Genomic DNA, 11,058 nt, shown 5'->3' on the forward strand with positions numbered 1-11,058 from the left:
CCTATGTTAGGCATTCATAATTTCCATCATTTTTCAAAGCTCCTCTATATTTTTTATGTATATCTGCTCTAGAGTCACCTAGCATGGTTTTCATTGTGGACCACATCTCTGCAGTTATCTCAGAAATTATTTCTGATTTGATTTTTTTCTAGAGCCTCATTCATTTGCTTTGTTGTTATCACTTCAGAGAGGCCAGGTGGGTGGCTTTCAGATTGTCTTACCTCATTGCCCCTGGGGTTTGCCTTTGGTGAACTGGATGTCTGGGGTTGCATCTTGTTTAAGTGTCTTCTCACTCTCTATTTGTTCTTAGTTTAATTCCTGTGTTGCTGTTTGTAAATGGGTTATAGTGAGTTGCTTTATTGCTAATATTTAGAGCTCTTAGGAAATGTCTACTTCTCTGAGGTGTCTTGCAGGTGTAGCTGGTTTTTGCATTTTTGAGTCTGTTACAATATCCTACCTCCTTAATTTGTTTTGGATGAGAAGTAGCTGCCTGCTTGGTCTAGCCCCTGGTTCTTTTGCAACAACCCATGGCATTTTCTATGACCCTTAGTGAATCTCAGTCTTGAAATACCAGGAAAAACAGCTGGTTAGAACAATTATATCACTTTGGTTAAAGTTCTATCATCCGCAATGACAATAGCATCCAACACAGGCTAGGAAATGACAAACTGAGGTAAACATCAATTTGCCACCTTTAACCATATGAACTAGAGTTGTGGCTATATAAAAAAAATATAAAACAAACCAGAAAATGGTATGCCATAACTAAGCCCTCAGTATGCCAATTTTACCCTCAGAGGAGAAAATTTTAAAAGGGGGTTGGGAGAAAATAGAGAAATGAAGGAAGAGGAAGAGATCAGAAGCAAGACTGAAGGGCAAAGAAGGATCATGCAAACTTTTGGAAACTGGGACAGAAGACAGGAGGGAAAGAAAGAAGGAAGAAATAAAGGGGAGAACAGAACAGAATATAACCACAAAAAACTAGAAACCACATTCACACTCATATAAAAACAAGATGAAATAATAATGGAAAACAAAACAAAACAAAAAGAGAATGAAAAAAAATGTCCACTTCAAGGTTTGTCTCTGCTGTCACTGGTAGACAATGTGTGGAGATGGAGTCCAGATCCATGGTGATCCATCCCAGCAAACCAGCAGTAGCTTTACAGTGGGTTAGTGGATAATCTCAGAGAGCTTGCACCTCTATTTCCCCTGAAGTTCATGTTGGTTTCTGGCTTTGAGGCTGGGATCAGATCCATTCAGCCCACAGCAGTCAGTGTACCTTCTGCTGGGTTGAATTCAGCTGGGAGCTGCTACATGAAGCCAGCAGTTGTTTCAGCTGTACTGGCCCCTTTCCAAGATGGCTCCCAGCCAATCACCCTCTCCCACAGTGTGCCAGATCCTGCAGTACTCACCACCATTAATGCAGTCCTCTATGTTCCCTGCTCCATTCCACTGCTGTAACTCTCTGTGGAGGCCTCTGGTGTTGCCAGCAGTCACTGTGTGTCCACAGGTTTGAACCACTCCTCTCATGCAGTGAGTCCTGACTCAGGCAGAAGGCACCACCCGATACCTTCTTCTTCTGTGTTGAAGTTTCTCTCTTCATTCTTCCTTTGGGCTTCAGTTCTTGCTTCAGATTCTTCTTGGGTCAAGGGGACACACTTCCCTCCTTCCTTCTCTTCCTTGTGTTGCTATATTCCAGTGTCTGGACAGCAAATCTCAGACAGGCTCTTTCTTTGCTGCTTATCACTCTGCCATCTTCCTGGAAGACAACAAAGGAATTAGAATGGTCAAAACAATTTTGAACAGGAAGAATGAATATGAAGATATCATATTACTTGAGATTAAGATTTACTTAAAACTACCCTTATCAAGATAGTGTGGTACTGGTTAAGGGATGATTACAAAAGACAGTGCTCAGAAATAGATCCCCCAAAATATGGTGAATTAATTTGTGTGTGTGTGGGGAGGGTGTTGTTCTGAAGATCTAATCCAGGTAACTAAGGATGCCAGGCAGGTTCTGTGCCGCTGAGTTTTCCCTGCCCCCAGCCTGCAGCTCCAGTGAATTGATTTTTAGAAAAGTGCAAGTCCAATAGAGAAATGATATGCTTCACCAAGTGATAGGTATACTAAAATCACAAGTAAATCTTATTACCTTTTAGAATGGTAACAAAAACATATGAAGACTGTCAAGTGCTGGCCAGGAGGCAGAGTAGTTAGAACTCATATGTTGCTGGTGGGAATGCAAAATGGTATAGCCAGTTTGAAAAAATATTTTGGCAGGTTTTTTATTGTAAAGCTAAACATCCATATACCATATTTTTTAATTAATTAAATTTTATACCATATGTTTTTACTAGCAATCCAACTGGTGGGCATTTCTTTTGAGAAATTAAAATTCATATTTGTGCAAAAATCTGCATATGAATGCTATAGCTACTTTATTCCAAACATTGGAAACCATACAAATATTTTTAAATGGGTGAACAAATAAATAATTTGTGGTATATCCATATCATTAAATACTATTCAGAAATAAAAAAAACTTAAGTGATTGAAATATGCAATAATTTGAATGAACCTCAAAAGCATTCCAAGTAAAAAAGCCTGTCTCTAAATGTCATTTATTGTATGCTTCCATTTATATGCTATTTTAGAAAACAGAAAGCTAAGCTGACATAGAATAGAGCGATCTTTGCCAGTCTTCAGGGGTGGGAAGTATTATGTGCCTGAAGCAGTATAGCATCAGTATAGGACTTTGAGGGCCTCTGGGACAGTTCTGGATTGCAGTGTGGTTACATGAATCTATTCCTGTGTTAAGGTTCATAAAATTACATGCACCAAAGAAATCATTTACTGTAAGTTAATTTAAAGGAATGAGGAATCTATGTATCAATTTGAAATGAAAGCCTATTGCAATATAGTACATAAAATATATATCATATTTAACTACTATATAATATATATGTATATATATTATCCTGGAAAGAGTAAATTTTTTTATTAAGTTTACTGGTACATTTTAGTTATATAATAATCATATTCATCATAGGGAATTTGTACCCATATATGATATATTTTAATTTCTCTTTTTTCCCCAATCCCTTCTTCTCCCTTCAACCCCTCTTCCCTTCCCTATTTACAAAGCTTTGTTTCCATTTTACCCTTTTTTCTTAATCATTTTTTTCCTTTTTCCTTCTTTCCTTTCCCCTTTCTCCCGTCCTAGTTCTTCTTTTCTTTTCAACAATTTTTTCCCATTTCACAATATGTGTTATACATTTTGGTCCTCATGTACTCTTCCAGTTTCTCACACCAGGGAGACAATGCTATGTTTACACATGTGTGTCCAATTTATTTCACTTAATATGGTCTCAAGTTTCATCCATTTACTTAGAAATGTCACAAGTTTATCTTTCTATATGGCAGAGTCATACTCCATTATATATAAACCCCCACATTTTATACATTCCTTGGTTGATGGAAATTTTGATTGTTTCCAAGATTTAGCTATTACACACTGTGCTGTTATAAACAAGGGTATGCATATATCCTTGTGGTATGATGCTTTTAATTCTTCCAGGAAGATACCCAAAAGGGGAATGGTTGGGTAAAATGAGACCTCTAATTCTAGTTTTCTCAGGAATTTCCATACTGATTTCCACAGTAGTTGCATAAGAGTAAATTTTTAAAAATCATATGTTGTCCATAAGAGGAAATGACATGGCTGGGAATCAGATATAAGGTTGAGAATTTTTATTATATTTTATTTTCTCTCCCTTTTTGGTAATTGTTTTTAAATTGTTCTCTATCTTCCATTATAATATATGATACATGCAAAATAATAGAAGTAAAATTTTTAAATAAAAAGCAACAGTATAATGAATACTCCTGAACCATCTCTCAACCAAAGAACATGATAATTACTAACAAATTTCTTTAAGGTATGAGATACCCCCTACCTCCCCTCCCTACCCTTTTTTTTTATAGATAAGAGGTTTAAAAAAAGATCTTATTCTATTTTCTTTCTCTACCCACTTGTTTTGTTCTCTTTTTTTTTTTTTTTTTTTTTTTTTTTTGGCTTTTCTCCGGTACCAGCGACCAAACTCACGACCTTGCGCTTGCCAGGCAGGTGCTTTGCCGCTGAGCTAAATCCCCAGCCCCTTTCTCTACCCACTTGAATTTCTGTTTTTTTTTCCTTATTTTATTTTCTGCATTAGTGGCTATTCTGTTTTTTTTTTCTTTGTACCAGGAACCAAACTCAGGACCTTGCAGTTGGCAAGCAAAGCACTTTGCCATTGAGCTATATCCCCAGTCCCTAGTGGTTATTCTTGAAATTTTATTTTTGTTGTTTAGCTTAGCAGTATCTAAACTTCAAAAACACATTAATACCACTCTCAAGCAATTTAATTCTTTTCTTTTTTTTTGTTTTTTTTTTGTTTTTTTCTGGTACCGGGAATCAAACTCACGATGTCGCGCTTGCCAGGCAGGTGCTGTGCCGCTGAGCTAAATCCCCAGCCCCTTCAAGCAATTTAATTCTGATTTCTAGCGCTTCCTGAGTTATGTGATATTTTTCTTCATAATTGTCTTTTTCTTTAACTCCACAACTCAGCCTTCATTATTGTGATTCTTTTTATGGGCCAGTGTCTTTCTTCTTCCACCCTCCCTCTTCCTCCCTTCCTTTCTTTCTTTTTCTTTCTCAGATAGAATTCCTTTCTCTCTACGTTGTTTAGTCTGGGATTCAATTCTGTGAAATTTCTAGTTTCAGCCTTCTGAGTGCTGGGATCACAGGTGTGCACCACCATGTCTGGCAATTATTATGATTTTATCCACATTATATTTGTTTTATTAGACTGACATATGTGCTCATCACTTTATTTGTTTTCCATAGCTTTTCAGACTGTACTTTTGGGATCCTTTTTCTGAGGTGCAGGCTGTAGGATAGTAGTTCTCTATCTCTTCTCTGCATTAGATACTTTAATGAGCTCTAACCATATTACATATATTACATATGATATGCCTAGCTTTACCCCTATATTTTTTATTCATTTTGGCTGGGATGAGAACAGGCATTAGTATTGAACAAAGGAAAGACAAAAAGCTCTCCTAGTGAATCTAATGGGCACCTGGAGTTGAAAACTACTGTTTATAAAAAGTAAAAGTTATTTTAGTTTTTTAAAAAAAATTTATTATGTTATTTGATTTCTTGCTTGTTTTGCTTTCTAAAACATAAGATATTTTCATTGCCCTGAATAGTGATAACCACATAGTACCTGACTAAAACCAATGATTGATAGAAAGTTAATCAGAATAAGATACAATGCTAGTACCAGAGGAGAGGAGTTGTCTGGTTTGGGTTAAGGATTGAAAGTTAGGAAGTTTTTATGAAAGAGATGAAATGCCAGCTGACTTTTAAAAGGTGTGTAAGAATTACCAGTGTGAAGGTGCAGAGATCTGAGACCTTGCTGCACTTTCCAAATAAGTTTATGGGACTTAGGATAGAAGATTCTGAGTGGTGAGATGAGAAGAGAGGGAGAGAGGGAAAAACGGAAGAAAAGAGGAAGAGAGGGAGGGAGAGAGAGAGAGAAAGTGAATGAATAAAAGAGATTTACATTATCAAAGCTTTTGTGTGCAATGCTAAGGAGTTTGGATTTGAGGAAAAATACTCAGGGCCTGAAATAAGATAACAATATGGTGACTAAGAGAAATGCTTGCAGTCTATAAATACTGCTCATAAACCATCTTTTTCTAGAACCCTTCTAGTTCCATCCAACTTCCTGCACTCATATTATTGCTATCCTACTTGGTTGCTTTGTTCCTAGGTTTTTACTTTTTTTTTTTTTTTTTTTTTTTTTTTACCTTTTTGAGAGAGATTCTCACTATGTTGTCTAGGCTAGTCTCAAACTCCCAGGCTTAAGTGATTCTACTGCCTAAGGATCCCTAGTGCTGAGATTTCAGGTGTGTGCTGCCACACCCAGTTTGTCTGCTTTATTTTTTTAGTAGCAACTGGTACCATTTAGCATGTATTATTATTAAATATATTATTATTCTGCAGAAGATTGTAAGTCCAGTGGGGACAAACATTACATACAAGGTCTGTCCCTATTTTACCTCTTACATCTCCAGCCTCATCTCTTATCACTGCTCTTTTCACTCGATACTTCAACTTCGCCATTGTTTTTCACTTTTTTTTTTTTTTTTTTTTTTTGTACCAGGAATTGAACTCACGACCTTGCACTTGCCAGGAAGGTGCTTGTGCCGCTGAGGTATATCCCCAGCCCTGTTTTTCAGTTTTGTCCATCTGCTCAATCAAGTATTGAACATTAAATAAGTCTTTATGGATCATTCTGCAGGAGATAAGGTCTCTGTTAGGTTTGTAGAATTTATCGTCCACAAGATGGTCATAGTTCTTTGCTTCCTCTGCCTTACTAATTATTCATATTGCCTTAGAATGCTGCTGATTTTTCATGTGTCTGGGGAGAGCGTCTTAATATATAGAATTATGTCCTATTCTTTGTGTGGGTAGCACCAGAAACAGAAACCTTGAGTTGAATGGATGTTGGAAATATGGTGGTTGAAAAAATATGAGCAAAAGAATATTTTTTTTTTTTGGTAGCACTGGAGCTTGTGCAAATTGGGCAAATTCTCTATCCCTGAACCACACTTCCAGCCATTTTTTACTTTTTAAAAATTTTGATACAGGGTCTCACTAATTTATCCAGGCTGGTTTTGAAATTTTTTTCAGCCTCAGCCTCTCAAGTAGCTGGGATTGCAGGCATGCACCATCATGCTTGCTGAAATTGTTGAATTATAAAAATACTGGACAAAGGAACAATCTTAGGCTAGTCAGCATCATTGTCCTAACTACATTTTGGTCTTTTATTCATTCAACAAACTTCAAAAAATACTTTTCACCTTCAGTCCCTAGGTTTTGGGCTCCCAGTGCAATGCCTCTGTGCGTAGCATAGTGTGTGGGACATGATAGGTGCGTGCTCAGTATATACCTGTGGAGTCACTGAAAATTACTCCAACAGTGGAGAATTGTGGTACGGATTTTGGGCCAAAAATAGCTTTCTGGAAGTGATGGCAGTAAGTAATATTGAACTTGTTCCGTAGGTCTGTAGTCAGAGTAAAGTTTATTCTTAATATTGGCACTTTTTTATTTGTTTTCTTTCTTGAGGAATATGTATGTATACAGGAATGCTTTTTTTTTTTGAGACAGGGTCTCACTACGCAGTTCAGGCTGGCCTTGAGCTCACTTTGTAGCCCAGGCTGGCCTCGAACTCGAAAAGATCCTCCTGCCTCAGCCTCCTGAGGGCTGGGATTACAGGCGTGCACCACCATGCCCGGCTAGGAATGCTTTCTAAATGAGTACATTTATATTTATTTGGAGCTTTGAATATAGCATCTAACTATTGTTCAGATTTAAGATTTTTTAAAACCCTTACAATTAAAATATGCCATTAATAAAAATGATTTAAAAAAAAAAAAAACAAATACGGTAAATATATAACGATAGACATCCAAGACAGCAATAGCAAGACCGTTTTTTTAACATGAGGTGGAAAGAATGAGAATTCACTCCCAAAGTACATTTAAGGAACTAAGGTGAAGGGAGATATTTCGATATATTTAAGGCTAATCAAAGAAAGACGGCAAATTGTACACTGGCATCTGTCAGAAATACTCAGTTCCTGGGGCGACTACCGCTAGGATTTGCAAAGTTACTTGTTCCCTCTTCCAGCCTGTTTACCTCACTACCCGCGTTTGGATTTGCAGACGACGGAACCAATGAGATAAAGCGTCGTAGCGGTTGCTAGAGAGGCACAGGAAGCTGCCCGGTGTGAGGCGGAGGGTCCCGGGGTGGGCGGGGCTTCAGACGCTGAAGCTTCCGCGGAACCCAAGAAGTTAGCATTTCCGGTCACGCCGTCTTCGCTGCCGTCTTCGCCGCCGTCTTCGCCGCCTTCTTCGCCGCCTTCTTCGCTGCCTTCTTCGTCTGGGTGAGTGTAAATAAGGCGAGGGTAATTCTCACAAGTGAATCCCCATGTACTCTGGGGAAACTTTCGTTTTTTTAACATGAGGTGGAAAGAATGAGAATTCACTCCCAAAGTACATTTATGAAGGATACTAACGCCGCTTCTCTCCTCCACGGATCCCCCCTCCCCCCCGCCCCCCGCGCCGCTACCCCTTTAGACTCTTGTGGGCCTTTTATCCTCCTGACCTCTGGTCCTGTTTCGCCTGTCCTCTTCACTCAGGATGTTCGTCACTAATCTTTTAGAGCCTGGGTTATTCCCTGTACCACAGATGTTTCCTTCGACTCACGCCGCCACCTTCCCGCCCCCCGCCTCATTTTAGCCTCCGACTTTTCAAAACCACTTTCCACTACTTGCTCTTCTTTTTTCCTTCCAAGCCCAGTATTTTGCTCCCCGTGAAGGCTTTTGTCTTTTTCTGTCCCTCTCCTGTAGAAGCCTGTGAAGTAACACATTTTTTCCAAGAGCAGATGCGACTTGAAGGTCAAAGTTATTTTTTGTTATTGTTCAGAAATAAGCAAAGAAGTAGAAATCTCGAAAGCACAAGAGGCAGAGGGAGTTGTTCAAATTATGCCCTTTTAGCATTATTTACCCTAAACCAAATTATGTATCGTTTACCTGTTCACTGGTTTTAGTCCTCTACTCAGTTACGTTTGGTTTTTACGTTGGCGTAGAACTGAACCTCCAAAGTTTTTAAAGGGGGAGAGCCAACCACTGGATTTTGCCTATGGTGTAATGTCAGCTTCAGAGAGTGGAATCGTTCCCATTCTTTGTAAAACTTCCCTTAGAGGAAAATCTAGACTTTTTTTTTTTGGTGTCGGGAATCGAACTCAGGACCTCGCGCTTGCCAAGCAGGCGCTGTACCGCTGAGCTATATCCGCGTCCCAAGACGCGTATATGTTACTTAATAGACAGAAATTAAGTTTGTTGTGCAGGTTCTTTCCTGGGCACTATTAGTTTCGCTGAACTGCAAGCTGGTCAGTCTTTCAGACAAAAGATTTTTAAGGAAATTTTTAAGTGTTTTATAATTTGTTGTAATCTGAATTTTGTCTTTTTTTGTATGTTGCAATGTGAAATTATTTTAAGGTTCTACATGTTACATGAAGTTTAGCTAGTGAGAGCATTTTTTTAATATTAATGATTTATTACTTTTTTTTTTTTGCTTACTCATTAAATTTATGGTAAGTTTCAGGTTTTTCAGGTCCTAAGGAATTTAACCAGTATTTCTTGAACAAGCAGTTTACTCTTCCCTCCTCCTGTAACTTGTATATTATGCTTGCCAAATAAGAGATGATTTTCTTTTCTGAGCTAGTAATGATTATCCATTCTTTCAGAATAAACACTGAGACAGAGATTTCATGACACCACAACACTAAGGAACTTTTTCAAAAGAAATTGCTGATGTGTTCTTTCCCCATTCAGATCATTACACAGTGTATCACACTGGTTTAACCCATTGTGCGTTCATCAATCCTTTCACTAATTCAGCAATATTTTACTGAACAACTTTTATGTGCCATTGTTCTAAGTACTGGGAATACAACAGTGCAAAACAAAATAGAAAACGTCTTTTAAACTATTGCTAAGAGATAGACAATAAATGAATATGTCATAAGTACAGGTTGTGATACAGAGGGGAGTATGCTATATTAATTAGAAGGTCAGGAAGGCCTTGCTGGTCAGGTGACATTTGAGCAGACACCTGAAGGAAGCAAGGGCACAAAGTATGCAAGTATTTGTGGAAAAACAGAGTGATGTATCTAAGTCATGGTCTGTGTGTTTGTTATTCACTCTGCTTCCTACATTCCCTCTCCCTCTCACCTCTCTTGTCTCCTCCTGGTCACTTTTTACGTAGCACTAATTCAGTAGTGCGTATTCTAATAATTCGATCCATTCACATGAATTTCCCATATTTTTTTCTTCCTGGCTAGCTCCTTGCTACCATGTGAGTTATCAGTTACCAGCCCCTCTAGGAAGCCATATCTCTTATCTGCATCCCCATCTAATCCTTGGTTTGTTTATTGCTTGTGCATTCTGTGCTATCCTATAGCTTATTTATTTACTTCTCTCATAGCTGCTACCATTGTGTATTCATATTTGCCCATAAATGTTTGGTATGATAAATTGAAAGGTATTCAGTGTTTGCTTGTAAAATCATTTTTTTTTTTGGTACCGGGAATCGAACTCAGGACCTTGTGCTTGCCAGGCAGGCACTTGCGCCACTGAACTACATCCCCGGCCCCATAATATTTTATTTTTGTTTTTTTTTCCTCTGTTTATTATTAATGTGTGCTTGTGATACATAATAAATACATTCAACATGGGAAAGTCGTGTATATACTTGTCACATCTTTATCCTTTTTGTTCTCCTCTACTTCCTCCTTTCTCTCCCTATCCACAGATCTCTTTCCTATCTCCACATAGTCCTGTATTCCTATTTGCTATAGTATCATCGTATCTCTTTTAGTTTGCTCCTTGTATTATTTATATTTTGGGCTTCTCATATAAAAGAAGCCATACAGTATTTAAAAGTCTGTGTCTGCTTTATTTTACTTAAGATTATGATGTCAAGATGCATCATTGACAGTCTTATAAATATAGTTTCTCCCTTAATGCTCACAACCACCTTTACAGATCAGCATTATTGTTATTTTCTTGATGATAAAACCAAGCTTTAGAGTTCTATAGTAACTTGCTAACCTATGGTGCAGTTCATGGAGTTAAGGTCTTTAGAAACTCAGTTGTGGTGTAGTTCTCTGGTCTGTCTATTTATTTATTTATTTATGTTTTTAAATTTTTTTGACCAATTTTTTTTTTTTTTTTTTTTTTTTTTTGAGACAGGGTCTCATTATGAAGTTCAGGCTGGCCTTGAGCTCACTTTGTAGCTCAGGCTGGTCTCGAACTCGCAACGATCCTCCTGCCTCAGCCACCTGAGGGCTGGGATTACAGGCGTGTGCCACCATGCCTGGCAAAGAAGGATATTTTAAAGGCAAACTTAGTTCAATCCTGGGATTAATTTTGATATGAATTC

General features: G+C 38.0%; 1 protein-coding gene across 2 annotated transcripts in view; it reads left to right on the forward strand.

The window, feature by feature from the left end:
• The first annotated feature begins 7,892 nt into the window (after positions 1 to 7,892).
• The window catches only part of LOC102019960 (melanoma-associated antigen D1), a 112,483-nt gene continuing 109,317 nt past the window's right edge, over positions 7,893 to 11,058 (forward strand). The window contains exon 1 of one of the 2 annotated variants that reach the window (XM_005411363.2): positions 7,893 to 7,997. The gene's annotated coding sequence lies outside the window, so the exon portion shown is untranslated. The remainder of the gene's footprint in view (positions 7,998 to 11,058) is intronic. The other variant, XM_005411362.2, reaches the window with a different exon arrangement.

The sequence above is a fragment of the Chinchilla lanigera genome, unplaced genomic scaffold, assembly GCF_000276665.1.
Source record: "Chinchilla lanigera isolate Chin_1 unplaced genomic scaffold, ChiLan1.0 scaffold00142, whole genome shotgun sequence".
Classification (NCBI taxonomy): Eukaryota; Metazoa; Chordata; class Mammalia; order Rodentia; family Chinchillidae; genus Chinchilla; species Chinchilla lanigera.